The sequence below is a fragment of the Pongo pygmaeus genome, chromosome 18 (genome assembly GCF_028885625.2).
Source record: "Pongo pygmaeus isolate AG05252 chromosome 18, NHGRI_mPonPyg2-v2.0_pri, whole genome shotgun sequence".
Lineage (NCBI taxonomy): Eukaryota > Metazoa > Chordata > Mammalia > Primates > Hominidae > Pongo > Pongo pygmaeus.
Window position 1 is genome coordinate 75,150,913 of NC_072391.2, and position 15,062 is coordinate 75,165,974.

General features: G+C 45.7%; 1 protein-coding gene and 1 pseudogene across 1 annotated transcript in view; both read left to right on the top strand.

Moving 5' to 3' along the window:
* The window catches only part of VAT1L (vesicle amine transport 1 like), a 192,433-nt gene that overhangs the window by 99,123 nt on the left and 78,248 nt on the right, over window positions 1-15,062 (top strand). The gene's annotated exons all lie outside the window — the stretch shown is intronic.
* LOC129016010 (peptidyl-prolyl cis-trans isomerase A-like) lies at window positions 5,259-5,746 on the top strand (annotated as a pseudogene).

Consider the following 15,062-nt stretch of genomic DNA (forward strand, 5'->3'; position numbering starts at 1 on the left):
GGATTATTGTGAGCCAAGGAGGGAATGGTACAAGCAGACTCTGAGTAGGTTAGCAAGGACTGGATGGAAATTTGGGTTTTACTCTAAGCAGCATGGGGGCTGCTATAGGTTCAGAGTCAGGAGGTGCCACATCCTGGTTCCAAGGGTGTTATCCATCAGGACAGAAGCTGAAATTGCCAGGCAGGATCCTGGGCAACTAGGCAACTACAGAAGTCTGATATGCAAGGAAGATCTCAATCCAGCTAAGGAATAGGAAAAGCATGCTAACTACAGACCAGGAAGCCTCCCAATGGAGAAGCTCAGCTAGCAGTAAGGAGGGTCTGACCAGGCACAGATGGTGCACGTGAGGCAGCAAGGCTCATCTCCAACCCTCAGTGCTGGGGGAAACGGTGCTCCATGCGTGCTGGGGTTGTCAGCACTAGCTCAAAGACTGAGTCCACTAAGGACGCAGAGCAAAGGTACTCAGGACCAGCACTAATGAGAGATGAGAAAGCCAAGGCTGGCAGCTTGCTTGACTGAGTCATGGATCATATGCAGGCAAGTCTGGGACTTTACCTTGAACATACTTCTTCCATCTTTATTCTTAGCACTGTCGTCTAAGCTGGGTGGACTCAAGAAATACCTAAACCAGATCATGTCCAACCTTGCTTCAAATCCTTCCATGGCTTCCTGCTATACCTGAAATGCAGTCTAAATTCTTCGTTGAGGTCTGTAAGGCCCTGCACTGTCTGACTCCTGCCCATCTATTACCCTTACCTCCTCCTCCTTCAACCTCACCTCCTCCACCCAAGCTTCAGCAGCATTCATGTTTCTAGTCCTTGAGCCCACCCAGGCCTTCCCTGTCTTGAGCCTTTGAACGTGTTGCTCCTTCTATTTTGAACACTCCTCTTCCCAATTTTTGACAGTCTGCTTCCTTCAGGTCTCAGCCTCAGTATGACCCGTACAGAGAAGCCTTCCCCAGCCCCACTCTTGAAAGTAGCCCCTTGCACAGCCACTGCAGGCCAGGCCATTCTCTCTCCCTTTACTCCATTTGATACTCTCCATTGTATTTACTGCCAGTTGAAATGATCCTGTTCTTTTATTTGTCAACTTGTTTAGACTCTTGCCTCCCTTCCACTAGAATTTAAACCCTACATGAGGGAAGACCTAGACTATATTATTCCAGACCCCAGTGCCTGGCATGGAATAGGTGCTCAATACATACTTACTGTGTGAACGGAACAATCCACCAATACAGAGAAAGAGGACTAGTTGGACATTTTCTATGTTTAACAATAAATATGTATTGATTGAGTGAATTAATGAATAGATGAATGAATGAATGAATGAATGAATGAACACGGTATAATTTTAAAAGATTATGTTAAGACAAGATTTCTCAAAATAAGTAAATACATAAATAAAAGACAGGGTTTCTCAGCCTGGGCATGATTGAGATTTTGGGCTGAATAATTTTTTTGCTGGGTAGGGAGGGACTGCCCTGCGCACTGTAGAATGGTGAGCAGCATCTCAGGCCTCTACTCCCGTACCGCCAGCGGTGGCAGTAGAAAATGTTGCCAGACATTGCCAAATGTCTCCTGGGTGGAACAAGAGTAGGGGCAAAACCACTCCTACTTGAGAAACACTGCTTTTAAAAGAAGCCATGATGGCAAAGACAGTCACCAGCAAGATAAAGGAATTCTAGGTTCCTGTAGCAAGATAGTCCTCCATAGAAAGGAGAGAGACAGCTGTAGCCTGTTTGCCAACAACAGCACCCACAGCCACTCATCAAGAACACCCACCAACTTTCTGCTGGCTTTCTGCAATATTTACAGACATCTGTTTGGAGCTGCAGTCGGACCAAACGTGGCTATTTATCAAGCCCACACAGCTCTTCTGGGCTTGAGGAGAGTGTAACATGCTTATTACTTGCAAACCTCTGAAGGACTGTAATGATTTTTCCCCTCCCGTTTGGTAAATGCACAAAATTGCTTCTCAAGCCAGCCCTATAACTTCATCTATGGAATATAAAGCCCACAGGGATTCAAAGAAAATTTTCTTGGGCTCTCTGAGCCTCAGACTAGAAGATTTAATAATATCAGAGACGATTAAAGTTTCCTCTTAGCCATCTGTCTTTGACTTTATTGTAAATTTAATTCACAAAGCAGAGTGGGTCTACTGCAGCCTCGGGTTTGCTTCCAGATACTAAATGTGCAGCTGTACATTAAGTTGGAAGAAAGTTAATCTCACCAAACAGTTTAGAGATGGAAAAGAAATAAAAAATACTTGCATTTTTCAACCAAGCAGCAGCAATAGTGTCGAGAGCCTACTGTGTGCTGTGTGCTAATACTCTTTTAGGATATCGAGTCTACAGAAGTCATAGACAACATGTTAATACTTGCATTTGTCAACCAAGCAGCAGTAACATTGCTGAGCACCTACTATGTGCTATATGACAATCCTGTTTTAGAATGTAAAATCTACAGAAGTCATAGACAACGTGTTTCCTGCCCTTGAGTTTATAATTTAATGTCTGAGACAAAAATAAAATCTATAAAACAATTAGACAATAATTTAGTATGCAATCACACAGTATTAATTTCAACTCCAACTGGATTTGAAAACAAGAGAGAACAATGTTAAGAGTGAATGTTAGCCAGGCACAGTGGCTTACGCCTGTAATCCCAGCACTTTGGGAGGCTGAGGCAAGCAGTTCGCTTGAGGTCGGGAGTTCGAGACCAGCCTGGCCAACAGGGTGAAACCCCATCTCTACTAAAAATACAAAAAATTAGCCAGGCATGGTGGCAACGCCTGTAGTCCCAGCTACTTGGGAGGCTGAGGCAGGAGAATCGCTTGAACCTGGGAGGTGGAGGTTGTAGCGTGCCAAGATCGTGCCACTACACTCCAGCATGGGCAACAGAGCGAGACTCTGTTTCACAAAAAAAAAAAAAAAAGGAGAGAGAGAGAATGTTGAGAGATGGATTTTACAGATGAGGTGGGGTTTGCTTGGTATAGGAAGGATAGGAAAGGATAGGAATGATTTGGATGATACTGGAGTTACCAAAAATAGATGTGACAAGCAGGAGGGACAGCGTGAACAACATCACAGAAGTCGGAGTGAGTATGGAGTGGGTGGGGTAGAGAGAAAAGTCTGGGCTAAACAAAGCGGAGGTTGCTGGCTGCAGAGGAGAGGAAGTAAGATTTGTTTGGTCAATGGAGTCAAATCATGGTCCCCTTTCTTGCCAGGCAGAGGAGTTTGAGCTTACATCCTGGGTAGGGGGATTGCTGTTGGAGAGTATGGGGCCTAAGAAGCATGACATCATTTCATCTTCTCCTTTCCCTAAGGCCCACCCTGGCCTCAAGTATGATCACTGTAAAGATTCACACTTAGATACAGCTGTGGTCTCTGATTAAAATTGCCTTCCCCTATCTGCCACTTCATAGTACACAGATGGCTGAACAGAGATCTCAACAATTTTTTAAATGTTCTATTGAAGACATGATCTGGGCCAGGCATGGTGGCTCACACCTGTTATCCCAGCACTTTGGGAGGCCAAGGTGGGCAGATTGCTTGAGCCCAGGAGTTCGAGACCAGCCTGAGCAACATGGTGAGACCCCATCTCTACTAAAACTACAAAATATTAGCCAGGCGTGGTGGCACACACCTGTGGTCCCAGGTACTCAGGAGGCTGAGGTGGGAGGATGACTTGAGTCTTGGGGGTGGAGGTTGCAGTGAGCTGAGATCGTACTACTGCACTCCAGCCTGGGTGACAGAGGAAGACCCTGTCAAAAAAAAAATAAGACATTATCTTTACTATTTTACATGATTTATATAAAAGTCTATGGCTACACTCTCCAGTATGGTACCACTGGTCACATATGGGTATTTAAATTTAAGCTAATTTAAATTAGGTCAAATTAAAAATTCAGTTCCTCGGCTGGGCGCGGTGGCTCATGCCTGTAATCCCAGCACTTTGGGAGGCCGAGGCGGGCGGATCACGAGGTCAGGAGATCGAGACCATCCTGGCTAACACGGTGAAACCCCATCTCTACTAAAAATACAAAAAATTAGCCGGGCATGATGGCAGGCGCCTGTAGTCCCAGCTACTCGGGAGGCTGAGGCAGGAGAATGGTGTGAACCCGGGAGGCGGAGCTTGCAGTGAGCCGAGATCGCGCCACTGCACTCCAGCCTGGGCGACAGAGCAAGACTCCATTTAAAAAAAAAAAATTCTGTTCCTCATTTCACCTATGCACATTTCAAGTGCCCAGAGCAGCACAGCTGTAGGAGAACAGTTCCATCGCTGCAGAAAATTCTTTTGAAGCTAGTCTATGAGACGGTATCATCCTTTTTTTGGGAGGTAGGAAAAACTTTGTCTTCCTCACTTTGGCTGTAGTGAAGATTGCTGCCCAAATGCAGTCATTTATTGGATGTAAGTGTCCTCAGTCTCGCTGAGTCTTCTGCATTTTTACCTCCATGTTAATGACTATGGTTTAATTAGATTTGTGTTTTTCATTCTAAGCTGTCACTAAACCTGTACAGAGATAGACTGGCCCGAAAGAATAAATGAAGGAAGAAAATGTGATGCTGAGCTTGATAGGGACCTTTATCTGTCCGAGGACAACAGGGTAACTTGATAAAAAGATTAGGCTGGGCGCGGTGGCTCACGCCTATAATCCCAGCACTTTGGGAGGGCGAGGCGGGTGGATCACGAGGTCAGGAGATTGAGACCACCCTGGCTAACACAGTGAAACCCTATCTCCACTCAGAATACAAAAAATTAGCCTGGCATGGTGGCACGTACCTGTAGTCCTAGCTACTCGGGAGGCTGAGGCAGGAGAATCGCTTGAACCCGGGAGGCGGAGGTTGGAGTGAGCTGAGATCGCGCCACTGCACTCCAGCCTGGGTGACAGAATGAGACTCCGTCTCAAAGAAAAAAGATTAATGTGAGACACCAAGGACAGAGAGGGTGGAATGGCCCGAGTCAAGGCTGTGCAGCGATGTGATTGTCAGTTCTGAAGAAACTTCAACTCCAGCACCAGACTGGGAAGGGGACAGAGAGGATAAATGAGGCCAAGCATCCAAAACAGATACCACACCCCAAACTAGGAGGCAAAGACTCAAGGAGAAATTGTGGAAAGTCCAACTTAACTATGGCAGATTTCAACTAGCTGGCATGGACCCTCTTTAAAGATTTAGGAGCTCCTTCTGAGGCACTGAGCACAGTGTGAGGCGAGGATTTAAAAGTATCTCCTGGCTTTGCAGACACTGCTGCTGCACCATGGTCAATCCCACTATGTTGGGGTTGACAGTGCGGTTGATGGTTGGCCCTTGGGCCGTGTCTCCTTTGAGCTGTTTGCAGACAAGTTTCCAAAGACAGCAGAAAAATTTCGTGCTCTAAGCACTGGAGAGAAAGGATTTGGTTATAAGGGTTCATGCTTTCACAGAATTATTCCAGAGTTTATGTGTCAAGGTGGTGACTTCACACACCATAATGGCACTGGTGGCAACTCCATCTATGGAGAGAAATTAGATGATGAGAACTTCATCCTAAAGCATATAGGTCCTGGCATCTTTTCCATGGCAAATGCTGGACCCAACACAAATGGTTTCCAGTTTTTCATCTGCACTGCCGAGACTGAGTGGTTGGATGGCGAGCACGTGGTCTTTGACAAGGTGAAAGAAGGCATGAATATTCTGGAGGCCATGGAGTGCTTTGGGTCCAGGAATGGCAAGACCAGCAAGCAGGTCACCATTGCTGACTGCTGACAACTCTAATAAGTTTGACTTGTGTTTTATCTTAACCTCCAGACCATTCTATCTGTAGCTCAGGAGAGTACCCTCCATCCCATTTGCTCGCAGTATCCTATCATCTTTGTGCCCTCACTGCAGTTCCCTTTGGGTTCCATGTTTTCCTTGTTCCCTTCCATGCCTGGCTGGATTGCAGAGTGAAGTTTATGATTATGAAATAAAAACTAAATAACAACAACAAAAAAAAGCCTCTCTCAAAAGCAGGCTGTGTGTGTTGTGTCAGGTACACAGTGGTTTGGAGGGTGAACTAGTGGCAGCTGGTCTGGCTTGGGAGGCCATGGCAATTTTGGGGGCATGAATATACGTAAGCCACCAACCAAAGTGGAGGTGTGGGATGGGAGAGAATAAACCCATCTCAGCCATTGACAGAAAGGAAATCAGAAATAAAGGACAAAGAGGAAGCAAGAGTCAGAAATGACCAAGGGTCTTTTAAGCTGGGAGGTCAGGAACAGGGAAGCCAGCAATGGCATTTTAAAAGTTAGCAGGGATAGACACTGGTGTGAAAAAGTTGATGAGCTTAGATGTGAGTTTGGTTTAAAGTCATAGTAGGACATGAAGGTGGAGCTTTCCACAGACAAGTCAAATCCTCAACCACATTCAGGTGAGAGAAGACTGGATAATTACTACTACGACTGCTACTACTATTACTACTGCTGCTACTACAGTACAACATTTCTAGAGGATTCGCTAAGTACTAGGCATTGTTCTAAGTGCTTTATGTATTAACTGATCTAAACTTCCCAACATCACAATAGTATCCAGGTATTATTATCCCCATCTTACAGATCGCAAAAATGAGGCTCTAGAGAGATTATACTTGCCCATAATCCGTGCTTACCATTGAATTTGATCGAAATTTGAACCCCAGGAAAGTCTGATGTATAGAAGTTTTTGGAAAGGGATAATGAATAAACTCATTGAACAAAAGAATGAGCAAAATAATTCTACTAGGAAATGCTTAGCATAGCACGTTTATATGTGCCAAGTACCTTGCATTTATTAACTCATTAAATCCTCATGATTACCCCCAGTGGTGATAATTGTTACTCGCATTATGATACAAATGAGGGAATGAAGGCATACAGAGAGGAATACGTTGCCCAAGGTCACACGGCCAATGCATGGCAAAACCAGCTTTGAGACCTAGGCAGTTTGGCTCTCGAGTCCCTGCTACGGACATTAGCGTCTCCACTATGGTGGGAAAGACCAGAACCCTACCACCCCCGCTTTATTCCTGCGTGTCTGTGAATCCTTCATCCTTGGGCAGAGGATGAGGCATCCACAGAAAGGCAGCAGTAAAGGAACCACCACGGCCATCTGACAGGTCATTAGTGTCGGCTGCTGCTGACAAGCCAAGAAGTCCATAGAGAAACAGCCTTTGGGTTTGGCCCAGGCTCATTGTTGACCTTTCAGAAAGCAGTGTCAGTAGAAAGATGGGGGCAGATGTCTGAATGCAGAGGTTGTTGAAGGGAAGGTGCAGGGAGGACAGGCCAACAGCCGGCACAAGCCTCCCACCTGGCGCTGAACAGGACAAATGCCCGGAACCCAGCCAGGAGGAACAGAGGTCAGAGGAGGGCTATTTAGAAAGCCAACTTGTGGTTGCCTAGGTCTGGGGGACTTGGAGAGAATGGAGAGGAACTGCTGATGGGCATGGCATTTCTTTTTGGAGAGATAAAAATGTTCTAAAATTAATAATAGTGATAATTTCACAACTCTGAATATGCTAACAAAATGGAATCATATATTTTAAGTGGGTGAATTGTATGGCATATGAATTATATATAAAGCCAATATAGAGATATCATAGATATGCTAGTATACACGTATATTACACATGAGAGAGGGAGAGATTGAAGGGCTGTTTAATGCTGGGATCAGGGGAACTTGGGAGATGGGGAAGAGGCACAGCCTTAGAATCTCTGGATCCCTGGCCTCAATCCTTATTAATATCCTAGCTGTGTGGCCTCAGAAAACCATCCCACCTGGTCCATTCTCCCAGTTTTCAGATGAGCAAAATGGGGCTCCAGAAGCAATTGCTGTGTTTGCTGTAGGTCTCTACCCTTCATTTTTTCCTTCCTGAGTGACTTCTTTCCCTTAAGTGGAATTGTAAATTTTTCAGTTCAACATAATCACCCCAGCCACTTGCCCACACACACACACACACACACTTCCAATTTCCACGCACATTCTCCCAGCTGGCCTCATGTGTTTTCTGCAGCTCAAACTTACCAGCACTATCACGCCCCCAGGCCCTGCCATGCCCTTGCACCCAGCTCTGCTCTGAGCTGCCCAACAGACCAAAGAAATTAAGGCACAGCTCTGCCTCAGTGTATTCATCTGTGACAGGCTGAATAATGGCCCCCTAAAGATGTCCACATCCTAATCCCTAGAATATTTGAACATGTTACCTCATATGGCAAAAGGGACCGTGCAGGTGTGACTAAATGAAAGATTCTGAGACAAGGAGACTACCCTGGATCATGCAGATGGACCTAGTACAATCACAAGGGCCTATGTAAGAGAGAGGCAGGAGGGTTGGAGTCAGAGGAGCAGATTCGATGGCAGAAGCAGAGGAAGAAGGGTGATGTGATACTGGGAATGGGAAGAGCCTGTAGAAGCCAGAAAAGGCACAAAAATTAAGGAGCCAGCCCTGCTGACACATTGATGTTAGCCCTAAAGAAACAATTTCAGGCTTCTGATTTGCAGAACTGTAAGGGAATAAATTTTTGTAGTTTTACCTAAATTTGAGGTAATTTATTGTAGCAACAACTGGAAACTAATACATACCACTAATGCCACTCAACAAATGCTTACAGAGTGCCTGCCTGCTGCACGCCAAGCACCGGGCCGGGCTTTGCAAACACAGTTGCAAGTGAGGAAGCCTGGGCCTATGCTCAGGGGCAGCCAGGATGGTGAAAGTGGACAGTCAGACAATTATATAAGCAGGAAATGAAGCCTGGAGGAAGAGAGCTGGGCAGGGGTAAGACCCAGGCCTGTGCCACAGCCTGGGCAAAGGCCTGGAAGTTGGAGAGAGAGATGGAGGTTGGCACATTCAAGGACAGAAAAAAGGTTCATCAGTCTGAGCACAGAGTGATGGGGAGGCTGACCTTGAATGGAGGGGAGAGGAAACGGGATAGGAGGAACTCCCGCCAACTGCCAGAATATACCCATCACTCTGGCCTTACTGGACCACTGTGATTTTCAGAAACCTGAGTCTCTGGGCCTCCCTGCCTTTGTTGCAGTTGTTAACTTGACCTGCATGCCCTTCCCTCATCCTTATCCTCCTGCAAAATTCCTGGTCACCTTTTAAGACTCAGCCCTGGCGTTGACTCTTCCGCAAAACCATTCCTCCCTCTTGCCATTATCCCAACCCTGAGTTAGGAGGTACTGCTTTTAGATCCCATGGGCTTGCCTCCCTCATTGACATGTGCATGGGCAATTTCCTGTGAAAAATGGAGAGAATAATGCTACCTTCCTTCGGTTTCTATTTAGAGGGATTAAATGACCTAATGTACAAAAGGTACTTAGCTTAATGACTGACAGAGAGTAAGTGCTCAACGTTAGCTGTCATTACAGGGCATTGCAAATGCATTTCCCCAAGAGAGTGGAGATATTTGAGGTCAGGGACTCTTTGGCAAGGTGCCAAGGGAGAAGAACACAGGATATGCCCTGCAAAAGATTTCTGGGGCCTCAGGGCATGCATTTTCATCAGCCTGGTGCAGCACCTCCCATCAAGGTTCTAAGCAGACAACTTCATCTATACCAGGAGACCAGCGTGTTGCAGAATTAGGCTTATTCACAGCTCAGCACTCCTTGTTAGGAGTCTGGGAGCTCAGCTCTGAATACATTCCTGTTACAAAGAAAAAGCTCGTCCTTGCCTTTACGCCTGTCATTCAGATGAAAATACTTCACAAAACTGGATTTCCTTGTGAGCCAGGGACAGAGTCAACTCACACTGCCCTTGGCTGTGTTTTAAAAGACACAGACCAGGATTCTGCTGTTTCCAAAGACTGGAAAGTTTCTATTTGCCTTTGAGGTTGATGGAGAAATTTCTTTATATATCTTATTTGCAGAAAGGCAACAGAGGACCAATTTCAGGATTTTTCCAAGATATCTGTACTGATATGTTAATCACAGATTCTTTATTTGCTAGACTAAATAGATAACTGTGCTGCAGACCAAGATTCATGAATCTTGGAACATACATTTAAATCAGATAATGCATGAGTAAAAGGTCACATCCTGGCAGATAAACATGCTGTGGATATTACCACTACTGCCACCTCTGGAATCCACACTCTGGTCTGAGCATCAGTTTCCTCCATTAGAAATGGGGATACTACCATGTTCCTTGTTACTGCATAGGATTTATGGTTATTGTGCAATCAGTTAAGTCCATATGTGGTGAACTCTTGTACACTGTAAACCACTCTGCTGACACGAGGCATATTATAATGTGCAGAAGCAGCTCTGATTGGATGGGGCAAATACTTGGTCCAAAAAACTGGTTTTGTTTTTTGTTTTGTTTTGTGTTTGAGACAGAGTTTCACTCTTGTCACTCAGGCTGGAGTGCAATGGTGTAATCTCAGCTCTCTGCAACCTCTGCCTCCCAGGTTCAAGCAATGATCCTGTCTCAGCCTCCCGAGTAGCTGGGGTTCAGGCGACGCCAGCCACCATGCCCAGCTAATTTTTGTATTTTTTAGCAGAGACGGGGTTTCGCCATGTTGGCCAGGCTGGTCTCGAACTCCTGAGCTCAGGTGATCCACCGGCCTCGGCCTCCCCAGGTGCTGGGATTCCAGGTGTGAGCCACTGCGCCCAGCCCAAACTGGGTTTCTTAACCCTTCCACTTCCTAGCAGTTTGTCCTGTAGCACTTCATTTTTCTCTTCCTCCTTTTCCTCCCCTATAAAATAGGAACAGCTGACTTTATTTCCCAAAACAGTTGTGTATGAGTTTGCTAGGGCTGTTGTAACAAAGTACCACAAGCCAAGGGGCTTACACAACAGAAGTGTGTTGTCTCACCGTTCTGGAGGCTGGAAGTGTAAAGATCAAAGTGTCTGCAGGGTCCGTGCCTTCTGAGGGTCACGAAGGAACCTGTTCCATGCATCTCTCTTAGGTCTGGCAATCTTTGGCGTTCTTTGGCTTATAGACACATCACCTCTATCTCTGCCTTCATCTTCACAAGGCATTCCCTCTGTGGGCATCTATCTCCAAAATTCCCCCACTTTACAAGAACACTAGTATTGGATTAGGGCCCATCCTACTTCAGTATAATCTCATCTTAACTAATTGCATCTCCAAAATCTCCATTTCTAAATAAGGTTACGGTGGAGTTGCTGGGAGTTAGGATTTCAACATATAAATATTTGGGAAAGAGGGGAGGGACACAGTTATATCCATAACAAATTGCGAGTCACATATGATCAAAAACGGGAGATGCCTTGCAAATTATAAAGGGCTAAAGAGATAAAATTTTGCATGAGGGTTAAAAGGGCAAACTCCAGATTAAGTTCAAGTCCCCCCTCCTCCAGTTATAGCTGTGATTTCTTGGGAGAGTAGCTTCACTTCTTTCCTAAGCCTTGCTTTTGCTATCTGTGAAATGAGGATGATAGCAGGGCCTCCTCTGTGGAGTTGCTGTGAAAGCATCATGAGGCTGTGCGTGCAGAGCTTAAGGCATGCCCTGGCACCCAGTACGAGCCAGCCTCTGTTACCAGATCAGAAGGGGTGGGTTGGGTGGGGCCCTGCCTTTCCATCACCTTGCAGTCAAACCTCCCAGAGCTGGTTTCCTCCCTGATGTGTTACTGCTGTGGTGCAAACAGGCTTACCAGTGCCCTTTCCTCATGCTTGTACTCATTTCCAAAGGATACTGTGGGAGCTGCTTTATGGAACAGAAGCTCTGAACGGCACAAATGATAAATACATGCTGGTGTTTGCATTCCTCTTACCCTCCAACCATCTAGTCTCTGATTACTAAACTGTTAGCTTGTTTTGGGAGGTTCTGCCAGGAAAGTGCCACGCTCCAGTTAGTCATTTAATAAACTCTAAGTGAGCAGCTGCCTGCAGAGCCATGGACAAATGACAAAGTAGCAATCATGGCTAAAGTGTGATATCTGCCCAGAGCCAGGCACTGTGCTGAGCACTTTACATGCATTAGGTCATCTAGACTCATGGCAATCCTGTAGGGAAAGAACTATTATTGCCCCCATTTTACAGATGAGGGCACTGAGGCTTAGAGTATTAAGTGACCTGGTCAAGGTTACACAGACAAAAAGTGGTGGAGCCAAAACTCACCTCCCAGACTGGCTCTCTCCTGAAGCTGTGCTTGTCACCAAGGCCTCAACCCCCTCCAGGAGTGGGCAATGACTTTGTCCTGAGCTCTTCAACTTCGTTGCCCCGTCAGGCATCCTGATTTGCAGTGGAGAGATTGGCTTGAACACCCTAGTTCATCCGTTCCTACCTTCTGTGATTAGACAGGTGACACTGCATCTCAAACCTTTCTGCATCTGTAACCCTTGCTCTTCCTGCCTGTTTCGAAGTCTACTGCAAGCAGTGTGTAAGCTGTAAACTGCATGCTGTGTATGGAAATGCCACAGAGTGGGTGCTTGATACAACTTGAGCTTGTTTCTTCCTTTCCACTCCCCTTCCAAAATGTGTGTCATTTTCATAGCTTCCCTAGCACATTCACACGTGTTATCATTCAGTGAGTTTGCTCAACAGATGCCAACTGAGTGAGGATGGGGATGTGGTGATTGAGCTCTGTTCCCATGACCAGGAGCTGAAAACCACGTGATGCTCACCCAACCTTTCCAGGGTTGATAAGAAGACTGAGATGCAGAGAGCGGATGCGTTCTCCAAGACACACAACTCTACTAAATAGTAGCACAGATTCCCTTGACTTTAAGGCCAGTACTTGAGCCTCACCACCTCCCTTTCAGCCTCACCCAAATGGCTACAAATTACCAACTAGTTAGGCTCCAATTTCATTGCATTTTTATTGTTTGGCAGTTGGACATACTCCACATGAGCATGTTTACCTCCCAAGCTACACCATATGCAAGGCTGTGCTGGGAAGTGCAGAGGTGACAATTCAAAGAGGTTATACCTGACTCTACACCTTCTATTTGCACAGCATTTACTTGCCTTTGTGGGGATGAAGCCCCATAGTAAACCCACACAGACAGGCAGGACAGGTGTTATGTTCATTACACAGATATGTGTGTGTTATAAACATAGACTGAGTAAGGTAATTTGCACAAGGTAGTAGAGCTGGGAATCCAAGCCACATCCTTATTCCGGAGATCATATGAGTATTTGTGTGTTTGCATATATCTGTGTATTTGTGAGCTTTGCTTATGTGCTTATTCTGCCCTTTTCTCCCAGCATAATTTTTTCTTGCAATTAAAATAAGTTATATAAATATATAACTACAATATACAACATTTAGAAAATAGGAAGAAAGGGCTGGGCAAGTTGGCTCACGTCTATAATCCCAGCATTTTGGGAGGCCAAGGCGGGCAGATCAGTTTAGGTCAGCAGTTTGAGACCAGCCTGGGCAACATGGTGAAACCCCATTTCTACTAAAAATACAAAAATTAGCTGGGCGCGGTGGTAGGTGCCTGTAGTCCCAGCTACTTAGGAGGCTGAGGCACGAGAATCGCTTGAACCCGGGAGGCAGGGGTTGCAGTGAGCTGAAATCGTGCCACTGCACTCCAGCCTCAGCGGCAGAGTGAGACTCTGTCTCGAAAAAAAAAAAAAAAGAAAAAAGAAAGAAAATAGAAAAAAAAGCAAAAATATTGCCCATAATTGTGCCACCCTAAACAAAACCATTGTTATTGTCAGACTGTACCCCATTCCTGGCTTTACTCCCATACATCTTTTCCCTTTCTGACCCCCACTCCCCCTGCAACCAGTTGTCATTATAAATGGCCCAAGTCTGCTCATGAGCTTTTATGAGCAAATTAAGGGCATGTTATGATGCTTTTCTAAGCAGAGACACAGAGTCACAGCAAAATGCAAGAGGCATTTGCTTTGGGTCAGCATTGTTGACAGAGCAAGGGTGAGGAAGTTCATGCCTGGCAAGCATCAAGTTCAAAGGGTAAATGAGGACTGGAATGGGAGAAGACACGGCAAGTGATGGCCAGAGGGCTGAGAGGTGGGGCTGATGGTGAGACATACAAACAAGATGGTGGTAGGTGTGTGACCAGTAGTTTACCTTTTTTTTTTTTTTTTTTTCCTTTGAGACGGAGTCTTGCTCTGTCGCCCAGGCTGGAGTGCAGTGGCGCTATCTCAGCTCACTGCAAGCCCCGCCTCCTGGGTTCATGCCATTCTCCTGCCTCAGCCTCCTGACTAGCTGGGACTACAGGCGCCCGCCACCACGCCCAGCTAATTTTTTGTATTTTTTAGTAGAGACGGGGTTTCACCATGTTAGCCAGGATGGTCTTGATCTCCTGACCTTGTGATCCGCCTGCCTCAGCCTCCCAAGCACCTCGAGGCCCAGAACCTCGGCTTCCCAAAGTGCTGGGATTACAGGCGTGAGCCACTGCGCCCGGCCCATAGTTTACCTTTTAGTTAGTATTTAATGCATTTTTTGCTGGTTTTCCTCCATAGTCACAGAATCATTCAAAAGAATCGTTACCTGGGTCCTATCAAGTGCCTCTTACTTATTCTCCTATCAGAGCAGGTGGAATACATTTCTCTTTAGACACAATGTGGTTCTAACTCCCAGGTTTGCAGGCCATCAGCACTTCCTTCTACACCCCATGGCAGACATCGCTAATCAATCCCACTTGGCATCAGATCTCGCTCAGCACAACATCCCATTCCCACTCAATCAGAGCAGTTACATTAAATGAACCACTGTGGGTCACCCTCACCCCCAACCTGAAATAACCTAAACAATGTCCAGCACAACCAAAGTGGGCAGAACAAGAAGAGATACCAATTTCAAGAAGAGCTGTCACTGGTGGTCTTGTTCTTGCTATTTCTCAGGATAATTTTCACCTCATTTATGGTTTGCCGAGGAAGTGGCTGTCTTAACAGGCATTTTAGAGAAGCTATCAGCCACAGTTTTTCAGCCCAAAGTCATTCACCATTTTCCTAACTCTGATTTGTTTGTGGCAGTGTTTTCACATAATATAAACACCAGTTATTTCAGGTCTTCCAATGTGCTGTATTTTAAAAATCTAAACTTTTTGGTTTTATGTATAATTTACTAAAATTCTATTAGAAAACAAAAAAGCATACACAGCCCTAGACATTACTGGTTGATGAGCTCAT